The sequence below is a fragment of the Myotis brandtii genome, unplaced genomic scaffold, assembly GCF_000412655.1.
Source record: "Myotis brandtii unplaced genomic scaffold, ASM41265v1 scaffold1029, whole genome shotgun sequence".
NCBI classification, from domain to species: domain Eukaryota; kingdom Metazoa; phylum Chordata; class Mammalia; order Chiroptera; family Vespertilionidae; genus Myotis; species Myotis brandtii.
This window is the reverse complement of record NW_005353453.1, coordinates 29,853-42,592: the sequence shown is the minus strand read 5'-3', so window position 1 is coordinate 42,592 and position 12,740 is coordinate 29,853. Positions and strand designations below refer to the sequence as shown.

Below are 12,740 nucleotides of genomic sequence, written 5' to 3'. Positions count from 1 at the left end.
TGTAATACTCTTTGTAATACTTTAATAAAACAAAATTTTAAAAATCTATTTAAAAAATAAATAAATAAATAAATAAAGCCAGCCCCTCATAGCTACTCACCTTCAGCTCAGCCCAAGGCCCCTCCATTCCTAGTATCTTAGCAACAGCCACTGCTAAAGAGCAGGAGCCACACTTCCTTCCTCGCCCTGTAGTGACTAGCAATACTTGGCTCTTTCCTCCCTTGGAAAGTAAAATTAACTTCCTCTCTGCATGGCTTCTAGTAGGTGTGAAATCTTTCACAGCCAGTATCATGGCCCAAACACTAAGGGTATTCCTTTCTTCTAAGGAGTTAAGGGGAGTGACTGTAAAAGATGAGGCAATAACATTGTAAAGGCAAAATAATATTACCTCCTTCTTTTCGAGGTACTTTGGTTGGCCTAATAATTAAACTGATACGATATAGGTTAACAGCGGAAAACCATAAAAAAGTTACTCACATGTTTACCTGCTGTATATATGGAAATGACTCAGAAAAACAGAGTAACTGGCCAAAATGGCAAACACCATCATCTGAAAAGCCACCTTCACCTCCATTCAGAAAATGTGGTGTGTGGACAGTTAGGGTGGACGGTCAGGAAAAGCACAGTAAGAACCTCAGTTGTGGCCCAGTGTGCTGTGCACTGCGGTGAGGGCTTGTACTCCAAAGGACACTGTTCCAAACCAAAGACCCAGGGTGCAGACACAGGAGAATGGAAAGAAGGACATGAGACCAGAACATGATCCGAGCTGCAGGGAAACAGGGTGAGAGCCATTGTCTTATTCAGCCAGTAGGGAATACAGGAGAGAATCACATGGCAGGGGGTCCTATCATGAATAGGAGGTGAGCACCTGTCCAATGAGCCCAGGATCGTGTAGGACTCCAGCAGCACTTCCAACATTAGGTCCCCAAATTCATGTCCAAATGTATCCACTCCTGCAGGGTGAATGTCACTGCCACATAGGAGCATCATTTGAAGGGTCAAACTGAAGCAAGAAATTCATCACAGTGGATGGGATCATAGCATGACACCCAACATGTGGGGCAAGGTGCACAGACAAAGACTAATTACTGAGGTCTCCTGTGGGTCAAACTCTGTGCTGGGATCAAAGAAGAAGCAGACAAACAGCAGCTCACTCTAAAAGAAGGTTCCCCTGGAGAAACCACTGCAGCTGAGAAATGATGGCGTTCCCCTGAACACGGGGAGGTCAAGGGTAAGTGCTCTGAGATGTACAGGGAATGGGAGGAAAAGCATAACTGCAACCATGGAAACAGGAGCTGCAGCTGAGCCACCCTGGTCCTCAGACTGTACCTGCTCCAGTGAGGGCTGCACATCAGTAGTAGAGGCTGCTGGAGAAAATAATGGTTAAAATCCAGCCCCTTGATGCCCTGACCAGTTTGGCTCAGTGGCTAGAGCATCGGCCTGTGGACTGAAGAGGTCCCAAGTTCGATTCTGGTCAAGGGCGTGTACTTTGGTTGCGGGCACTTCCCCAGTTGGGGGTGTGCAGAGGACGGCTGATGGATGTTTCTCTCTCAAGGATGTTTCTAACTCTCTATCCCTCTCCCTTCCTCTCTGTAAACAATCAATAAAATATATTTTAAAAAAAAATCCAGCCCCTTGATTCTGACATTTGTCTGGGGTGTAAACTTGGGGAACTCACTTCATTCCGCAGATACTGAATTTTTTCAGCAATTTGATCGGAGTTTCCACTTGTCCAGGTTGTTGTGAGAATTAAAAGAGAAAATGCTCAAATATCTATCCATGGAATCCTGACAAGTACTCAGCTTGTTACTTTATTGATCTTGGAAGGTCAGAGTAAGCTCCATCAATCATCTGCATGTCACATTCAGCCACTGAGATTCAGGGAGCTCTAGGGAATCTGCTGGAGATTCCCATGCGGGGCCCAACACAATGAGACCTGAGTACCAACACCACCTGCCTCCCTGCAGCAGAGTCAGTGGCTTCTTATAGGTCCCATTTCTCACTAAAATGCACCCAAAGGCAGAGATGCTTGTGGGTTTCAAGGCGTGAGAAGTGCCTGCCTGGTAATGTCTCTGTAGGGAGAGGCAGGAGTTCAAAGGAGACGGGAGGAGAGAGAGAGAGAGAGAAATCAGCCCTGATCGGTTTGGCTCAGTGTATAGAGCGTCGGCCTGCGGACTGAAGGGTTCCAGGTACGATTCCAGTCAAGGACATGTACCTTGGTTAGGGCACATCCCCAGTAGGAGGTGTGCAGAAGGCAGCTGATCCATGTTTCTCTCTCATTGATGTTTCTAGTTGTCTATCTCCCTTCCTCTCTGTAAAAAATCAATAAAATATATATATTTTTAAAAATCAATGCTGAGAGAGAATCACTGATCAACTGCCTCCTGCATGCCCCACACTGCGGACCTAGCCAAGGTGCAGGCATCCTCCCTGACTAAATGGAACCGTGACCTCCCGGTTCCTAGGTCCACATGGAACCACTGAGCCATGCCAGCTGTGCTCTCAAAGTTCATGTTCCTAACTCTTGCTCCCTCTCCCTTGCTCTATGAAATCAATGAAAATGTTTTTTAAAATCAATTAAAATATTTATTATAAAGGAAAAAATATTAACACATATTATTCTAATACAAAAAAAGCATTTAAGACTTCTGAGAAAATGCTCACCATAAATTCTTACAAAAAATACTATTAAATAAAATTGTATGAGACTCTCACCCAGAGGGCATAAGCACAGGGATTCAATATAGAGTTGAATGACAAAATTACAGAATATCTTTATACTACAGGCCCTGTGCACGAAATTCATGCACTCAGGGGGGACCCCTCAGCCCCAGCTGTGCCCTCTCGCACTCCGGGAGCCTTCAGGACTGTCCAACTAACAAAGTTAAATAACATTTATATCCATATAAAGAATTATACAGAAATGTTTCTATCAGCTTTATTAGGAATAACCAAACATTGATTAAAATGGACATAGTGGTGATATATTCAAAGATAAGAATATCTACGAGAGCCCTAGCCGGTTTGTCTCTGGATAGAGCACAGGCCTGCAGACCAAAGGGTCTCAGGTTTGATTCCAGTGAAAGGCACATATCTTGGATGAAGACTCCCTCCCAGCCAGGGCCTTGGTCATGGCTGATGCAGGAGGCAACCAATCGATGTGTTTCTCTCACATCGATGTTTCTCACCGTCTTTCCCACTCACCCTAAAAATCAATGGCCAAATATTCTCAGGTGAGGATTAACAACAACATCAAAAAGAATATCTATCAAAAAAAGAGATGAGTTACTAATATATCTTTAATAAATTTCCAAGATTTATGAAATACAAATTAAAGCAGAAAAATACTTAAAAAAGCCAAGTTCTCTAGTAAAATGTAATGTAAATCCATGGTTACTAGGAAAGCTGTGAAGAACAGGGACAGATTAAATGAGGTCAAGAAACAACTACACACTTACAGATATGGTCAGTATTAGGACTATAAGGCTGGTATCAGTTTCATGCACCTGTCAAGATTTATGAAACACTATACTGAACACATGTAATTTACTCATTACAGCTGTTAAAAAATGGTCTAAGATGAAAGAAATGTACACTCACCTATTTTTGAAGAACAGCTTGGTCAATTCTATATTCAATCCCCATCCTTATGCCCTCTGGCCAAGAGTCTCATATCAATGACAGAAAATGTGACAAACAATGAAGAACTTTCACCAAAACCCACAAAAGCCAAATCCCTGTACAAAAGACAACCTTTGTCTCCATCTTTGTTTTGCTGTCAGTACTCTGATGGGAACATCTGAGAAGCTACAGGAGCCATAAAACATCTTGATTATAATCAATGACAATGACTGCTCCACAGAAAATAATCATGCCTGGAGTCCCTCAGATCAGTGTACACACAGCTCTTGCAGTCTTTTCCTCAAAATAATTCCTGGATACACAATTAGATGAGGACCATTTCATCTAATAGGCTGCAGTCTGGTCCAACAATGCTGGTGGTTTTATTTATTTATTTATTTATAAATTCTGAAAATTTCCAGAAACAAAACATAATTTTGGAAGGCATTTGGGGGCCAGAGGAGCTTGGCTAAAGAAACCAAGTTCTCTCTTGTCTCAGGAACCCTTGCTTTTTATTAACACAAATTGTCCGAAGGCAAAGTAGATATACATCAAAAGCCAGGGTTTGGTATACAGAATCCATTGTCAGATTGGAGGAATTGCCTTCGGCTGTTCAGGTGTTTGGCCAGTAGGAGGCAATAACATGTAGACTGAAATGGCTTCAGCTGTCTGGCAGCAAGTAATCAGTTTATGCATCCTTTTCAGGTTTGAGAAAATGCCCTCAGCTATTTCCAGATCTGCCCTGCTGACATGCTGGAATGGCTTCCAACACAACAACAATTAGGTCAGTGTTTCTGCAGTGAAAGGGTTTCCATCACTTTTCTGGTCCTCAAACCAGTGACCATCACCCGTGAAATTGTAGGCATTAGGGCACGTGGCCCTCTGCAAGATCTGGGCAAGAGATTCCCTTCACATGTATTGGCATCCCTTGCAAACTAGAAAAAAAAATTCATGCTCCCAAACACAACTGAGGTGGTCACAGCTACCCCCTCTATGGAGTGATCTCTGTGTCTCCAAGCATCCTTCTTCACATGAGGACCAGAGACTCAACACTGTTTCCTGGAAAATTATGGGCAGCAAGGTAAATTTGGCAAAAACTGCTGAGCTAATTTCTGCATCATGGTCTTCCCCCAAGGGTAAAAATGTTTGAGACTGCATAACAGTTTTTCACATCACCATGCTTGGAGAGCCCAGATTTCCTTATAAACTAACCCACACAGTAAATAGAACACACAAGATTAAAGAGGTCTTAGGAAAAAGCCTTCGGTATTTCGCAAAGAAATAAACCTGACACTGGGAGTTCTGCAAATGATGACTTAGGCACTCAATACACTCATCATTAGCATCTAGGGAAAGTGTGTGCCTGAAAATGGCAGTTCTTCTGCAACATTATGTCTATGGGGACAACAGTAATGAGTCCTATGTGGCAACGCATGACAGGGAAAGAAGAAAGAACTAAGGGCTCAGGTATTCCTCATTTCTGTCAACAAATTAGACAACAGACTTAGCTTTCCTGGGCACATGAGAACGGTGATTGATGCCATCTGTAGAGGCCTTATAAGCGGTTGTTACCTTCAGCAACAGAAATATGCAGTGACATAGATCTGGCAGGACATCTCTGTATGTTAGAACGTGCAACATAATTGCATAGTGTTCCAACAGAAAAACACAGAAACACAACAGCAAAAACACTTATGGGAACTTTACAGAATATAGGTGATTAAATGTATGAGATACAATTCAGAAAAATGAGGATTCACAAATTTTCTGGTAGTATTTTTAAGTCCTAAATAAGAAACTACATTTCCTACACATCTAAGAAATTTCTCACCTTTGCAATCTTATGCGGAGAACGAATTTAGAAATTTGGCTGGGAGATACCACATATTAATTGCACACAGAATGGCTTTTCCCATTGTGAACTCTCTGATGATATTGGAGGCCACTTTGGCGTTGATAAGATTTCCCACATTCACTGCATTTATAAGGCTTTTCTCCAGTGTGAACTCTCCGATGATTACGAAGGGAATTGCTCCATGCAAAAGATTTTCCACATTCACTGCATTGAAAAGGCTTTTCTCCTGTATGAACTCTTTGATGATCATGAAGGGTACTGCTCCATGTAAAAGATTTTCCACATTCACTGCATTTATAAGGCTTTTCTCCAGTGTGAACTCTCTCATGTTGATGAAGGATCTTCTTACAGGTAAAAGATTTCCCACATTCACTGCATTGATAAGGCTTTTCTCCCGTATGGACTCTCTGATGTTGATGAACATTAGCCTTAGCGATAAAAGATTTTCCACATTCACTGCATTGATAAGGCTTTTCTCCTGTATGAAGTCTCTGATGACGATGAAGGGCAAAGCAATGGGTAAAAGATTTCCCACATCCACTGCATTTATAAGGCTTTTTTCCAGTGTGAACTCTCTGATGATATTGAAAACCATTGCTACTTTTAAAGGATTTTCCACATTGACTGCATTTATAAGGCTTTTCTCCCATATGAACTCTCTGATGAATACTAAGGTAAGAGCTCTGGGTAAAAGATTTCCCACATTCACTGCACTGATAAGGCCTTTCTCCTGTATGAAGTCTCTGATGATAATAAAGAGCAGAGCTCTGGGGAAAAGATTTCCCACATTCACTGCAATTATAGGGCTTTTCTCCCCTATGAAGACTTTGATGATAATGAAGGGCATTGCTCCAGATAAAAGACTTCCCACATTCACTACATTTATAAGGCTTTTCTCCCGTATGAACTCTTTGATGATAATGAAGGGCATTGCTCCGGATAAAAGACTTCCCACATTCACTACATTTATAAGGCTTTTCTCCCGTATGAACTCTTTGATGATAATGAAGGGACGTGCTCTGGGTAAAAGATTTTCCACATTCACTGCATTTATAAGGCTTTTCTCCTGTATGAACTCTCTGATGATCACGAAGCGTATCGCTCCGTGCAAAAGATTTTCCACATTCACTGCATTGATAAGGCTTTTCTCCAGTGTGAACTCTCTGATGATCACGAAGGGCACTGCTCCATGCAAAACATTTTCCACATTCACTGCATTTATAAGGCTTTTCTCCTGTATGAACTCTCTGATGATAACGAAGGGCATTGCTCTGTGCAAAAGATTTTCCACATTCACAGCATTGATAAGGCTTTTCTCCAGTGTGAACTCTCTGATGTCGATGAAGGATCTTCTTAGAGATAAAAGATTTTCTACATTCACTGCATTGATAAGGCTTTTCTTGAGTGTGACCTCTCTGTTGATAATGAAAGCTAGAACATTTGGAAAAATATTTTCCACATTCAGAGGACAGAAAACACCGACTTCCAAGATGGACATCTTTTTCCTGAATAAATTTGTGGGTGCAACTAATGTCTTCCTTACAATCTTTTCTACTGTAATAATTTTTTGTCCTTTTAAAAGGCATCCCACACGTCGAAATTGTGGTTGGACTGTCCCTGGTCTGAGTAGCCTTTAGGTGGAGATGTCCTGACCCCATAAGGACACCCTGCCCAAAATTCCCGCATGTGAAACGATTCTGGGATACATTGAAATTGCAGCTCTTTGCAAGTGAGATCCTGTCCACACCTCTAGTGAAAGATTTCTCTTTCACATGCTGCTGGTGAAATTTTGCCTGGAAAAAAAATTGTTTTGCACATGCCCCACACCTCAACAGTATTTGTCCATGTTGTGTTCCCTGCAGCTCCATCATGTGGAAAATGTTTCCCAAGACCACCCCACAACTCTCACAGGGGTGGCTCTTCTGGGAACACAAGGCTAACTTGGGATTCTTTGTCTGGGACAATCTTACAGAACCCTTTTGTTCAGTCGTTTCCTCCACGTTTTCTCCTCCACAGCAGCAACCTGAAGAAAAGAAAAGTAGGCAAAGTGCATGTTGACCTGATAAATACAGAATATCTTCATCACAATTGTTTATGTCAAAACAGGACATGATTCCATACAATGATTTTCAAGACAAGTGAGTCAGACTCTCAAGAAATAGCTGTTATAAGAAAAAAAAAAAAAGAAAGGAAGAAATGTCTGTTATATATAACATGGCCCACAAGGTCACTGAATGAGGAAAGTCTCACCAAGGGAGGACAGAAGCATTGGCTGGCAAGAAAAGAAGAGAGGCAGGGTCTGCTCGTTATTACTCCACAAATGGCTTCCTTTAGGACCTTTCATGCTGGCGATATGAGTCTGTGTTAAATAATTTCAATGTGCCATAAAATATCAATCATAGGAAAGTATGTGATGTTCAGCGTCAATATAATATGTGTGCACTCTAAAGCTCTGCAGGCATGCAACAGCATTGGAGTGCAGTAAAGCCGAGATGTGTGATAGAGGTAGAGGTGCAAAGTTGAAAGAGCTTAAGGTTATCCATGGGCTGGGAATCCGAGTAGAATGATCACTATTAAAACTGAGTCATGGGCCAAGTGTCAACATTAAACAAGAAGTAGAACTGGGAAAAGAGTGGGCAATGGTAACAAAACATTTTTGTTGTTGAACAAAATGGCTTTCTAGTTATGAATGAAACAGAGCCCAGGCATGAAAACCGCCCCCAGAGTCCTTCACCAGGGCAAGACTGCCTCTGGGTCTACCCTGTCATTGATAAAGTCATCTTTCTCCTGTGACGCACAAAAGATTTTGCCTCTTAAATCCAAGTTGAGCCACAGCATGAGATAAATGATGCAAATCTTACAAGAAAACCTAAAATGAGGTATGGTCAGCACTGTCGTAGAACAACAAACCACAAATGAGATCAAAGGCAAAAGACCTATGTGAGTGACATCAGCAAGATGGCAGAATCAGAGATACAGAGTAAGCAGACACCTATCCATGAAAAAAAATCCCACAGGCAATGGGAATAAGAGTACCATGAAGACAAACAGTAATACAGAATACCAAATAAGGACAACTGCATAGAAAGGATGACAGGAAACTGGGTGAGGAAGCACATTTGAACACACTTAAGGTCAAAAACAAGGGTTAATAACTACCTAACTAAATAACTAAGGAAATAAATAAATAAATAAAGCAGGGGTCAGTCCTAGCTGCTTTACTCAGTGGATAGAGTGTCAGCCTGCGGACTGAAAGGTCCAAGGTTCCATTCCACTCAATGGCACATGCCCAGTGTTTTGTGGGTTAAGTCTCCTGCAGGGGGCATGCAGGAGGGAGCTGATCAGTGACACTTTCTTATCATTACTGTTTCTTTCTCTCGCTCTCGCTCTCTCTCTCTCTCTGTTTCTCAGACTTACCTCTAAGAAATTAATAAAAATATATTTTTTAAAAAGAGGGTCAGCCCTAGTCGGTTGGGTTCAGTGCATAGAGCATCAGCTTGTTCACTGAGGGGTCCCAGCTTGGATTCAGGTCAAGGGCGCATGACCGGGTTGCAGGCTCGGTCCCAGCTGGTGGGCATGCGGGAGGCAGCCAATTAATGATTCTCTCTCATCACTGATGTTTCTCTCTCACTCCCTTGTTCTTGCTGTCTGAAATCAATAGAAATGTATTGTAAATAAAAAATAAAAATAAAGGCTCAGCGATACCACTATGAGCCACTGTGCTTCTGTTCTCATTGATCCTAGTGGCCTGTTCTCTAAAAACCTGGACTTTTGTTTCAAAAAACTACACAATGCCCTGGCCAGTGTGACTCAGTTGTTTGGAGCAGCGTCCTGTGTACTGAAGGGTCGAGGGTTCAATTCCCGGTTAGGGCACATATCAGAATGTGGGTTCCATACCCGGTTTTCAACTGTGCACATGGCAGCCGATTGATGTTTCTCCCTCATTTCTCTCCCCCCATTTCCCTTCCTCTCTATGTAAAAGGAATAATAAGGAAAGACATAAGAATTTCAGGGTAGCCAAAAACAAAGGAGATCTCAAAAAAGTCTAGAGGCAAAGTAAATAACAAAGCAACCTACCAAAGCTTATGTATAACATTCAGAAAATGTAGCCCTAACTGGTTTCGTTCAGTGGATAGAGCATTGGCTTGAGCACTGAAGGGTCCCACGTTCAAATCCGGTCAAGGACATGTACCGTAATTGCGGGCACATCCCCAGTAGGGAGTGTGCAGGAGGCAGCTGAATTGATGTTTCTCTATCATCAATGTTTCTCACTATCCCTCTCGTTCCCTTCCTCTCTGTGAAAAATCAGTAAAATATATTTTCATGAAGAAAATGTAATTCTAAGGAGAAATTTTATAGAGATAAATGCCTACATTGTCACAAAAGATGTCAAAGAACTTAACATGGTGCCTCAGGAAACCAGAAGTCGTTTTTTTTTGGAAGAGCCCCACTCAAGGGGCCAAAGAGCCCCATGTGGCTCGTGAGCCACAGTTTGCCAACCACTGGAGGGCAACAAAAGCAATCTTGAGCAAGAAGAAAGCTCGTGGCATCACACTTCCTGAATTCAATTTATTACAAAGAGAAAGCAAGCAAACAGTGTGTTGCTGGAGAAACACAGACACATACATCAACAGAACAGAACAGAAAACACACAAAAAACCCAGGCACATACATTAAATAATCTTTGACAAAGCTGCAAGCTACAGAAGAAGGGAAAGAGAGTCTGCAATGAATGGTGCTGGTATAAATGGACATTCACATGTAAAACAAAAAAACTGAACAGCACTGATAAAATGGAACTCAACCTGCAGGACAGAATTAAATGTCAGCGCTAAAACTTAAAACTCCTTAGGACAACCGAGAAAAAGTTTTGGAGGTTTGTTTTAGACAGAATTTTCTGAATGCGACACCAACCACCACACAAAATAGAAAAAATAAACAGTCCACACTGCAACAAATAAAGTAAAATAGCGTCTTCACTGCACAACAGCAATAAACAAAACACAATGAAAGGCAATCTAGAGAACAGAAGAAAATACTCGCAAATCATATGAAGAAATCTCTTGGAGGGATTGTGGATTCAGTTCTGATTAGCACAATAAAGGGAATATTGCCATATAGACAGAAATTCACACAAATAGTGGGAGTTCCCTGGGAATAATGAAGGTATGTTAATACTACACTGCAGGCTAATAACAATGCAGTGACTCTGTCTCAAAAGCAAAGTCTATATAACTTCACTAACTATATTTAATTGCTAAGCACTAGTAACAAGCACCTGAGCTTGCTATAAACATGGTGGCACTAGATCTGCTTAATGCAGGGTGGCCAAAAACATGGACTTTGTAGAAAAGCTGGTGTGGGGGAGTTATATCTGCTAAGCACAATTAAGCACATGCAAACATATGTGTTCCTGTATGTCATAGGCAATTAATATATAAAATATACAAGGTATTCAAAAGACTAATAAAAAATACAGTTAATAAACAGGATAAGGATGTAGAGACAATTTTTCAAAAATATATACACATTACCAACAGGAATATAGAAAATGCTTTCTTCACTAATCAAGGTGGAATTCTATCATCTTCCTGCAACACTACCAACCACAAGTCCTTCCCTGTGAATTTAGTGCAGCGGGGAGTATTGGGACTTCAGGAATAGAAGGGAGCAGGGGAAACAGACCAACCCTCCCCAGGACAGCAACTACCCAGATAACTGGAAAATCAAGCAGTACCACAGTCTACCTGGGGGGACAGAGCACACCCTGGGGGATGGGGCCTGGGAAATAGAAAAGCCAAGTGTAGGTCACTGGTAACAGTGAGGGTCTTACCCAGCGAGGATATAAGTTCAAAGTTCTCCAGCATCACATTCAGGTACAGCTGTCTCTGACCCTCATCAAGGAGGCTCCATTCCTCCCTGGAGAAGTACAGGGCAATGTCCTCAAAGGTCACGCCAACCTGTCAGAATGGAGACAATTGAACCCAGACCTGCCTTTCTGAGAACCAGTAATTCTATTCCTTACACATCTGACGCCCCTCAACCACGTCCAGGGCACCCGGTTACAGTGGACACCAGGCCCTAATGCCAGTGCAGGCTGCTCTCTCATTACAGTCCCATTACTCACTGCAATGAATGGCCCTCAGCAGAGCAGCTGGGTTGGGTGGAAGGATTGCGGGAGGGGAGGGTAGAGAGCAATGCCATTTAAGCTCTGGGCGATTCCTGCAGGGCCCCAGCCTTCCTGCCAAGCAAAACCACTTCAGTTTCCTAGATCCTGTCTCCAAGACAAAGCCAAGCGTCAGTTTATACTTCTTTATGTGCACAGCAAGTCCCAGGGACCATAAGCTCACACTTCCTCCAGATGTGCACACACCACAGTGAACTGTTTTTGCCCTTCCCACCTTCAGTCCCCAAGTTCATTCCCCTCAGCTCTGCCCCCTTCCTGCTCCAATTCCATGGACCTCGCTGGACTCACCCATGAACTTGGCATATGGCGTGTAGAGAGCTTGTAGTCCAGCCGGATCCAGGACCACCCCAGGCCCCTGATGGATCCCACTCATTCGAATAAGCCCCGAATGAGACTGTGCCGTCCTCCCTGCAACCTCTGGTCTTTCCGTCAATACTCACAGCCCACGGACTCAGGGGAAATTCAGATGCAAGTCACCCCTGTCCTCTCTGCCCTGCACTTGCTGTGTCCTCAGAAGCCACAACACTCCTCTCTGCCCTCCACCTTCCTCACGGTCCTCCACGCGGGACTGAGCTGCAGGACGGGACAGGCGCCCTCCCCAGGCTGTGGTGTCTGTATGAGGAGGCGGTGAGGGCCTGGGGGACTCGAACTCACCTCAGCCCGTCTCTTCAGCGGGGGCGCCGCCATTGCCCTCTGTGCGCTGAGCGGGGCGGGAGTAGAAGCGGCTGCAGGAATGGCGGTCCCTGGCCCGGCCCTGGAGTGGGTCCAGGTGGCGACTTCGAGCTTCAATCCCAAGTGTGAGCTGTGAGCACCACTGGAGGCTCCGTCCATGGGCTGTGAGGCGGGGAGCCCCACTCCCCAGCCTCCTCCACGGGACTGTGCGACCAGGAAAACGTGACCACAGGAAACAAAGATTTGAGAAGACAAAACCCCGCCACTAGGACTCCCGTTTCCGCCCTACAGAAGCGGCCAAACGGAAATGCCTTTTCTGAGCCTCCATTGGCTCAGCCTGGTGGCATTCCCTGCCATGCCTTCTGGGTATTGTAGTTCTTAAAATCCAAGGACAGGGTCCTGCAT

At 43.4% G+C, this 12,740-nt stretch overlaps 1 pseudogene; it reads right to left on the bottom strand.

Moving 5' to 3' along the window:
* LOC106725346 overlaps positions 1-12,683 on the bottom strand; it is a 45,789-nt pseudogene extending 33,106 nt beyond the window's left edge.
* Between the last annotated feature and the right edge of the window lie 57 nt (positions 12,684-12,740).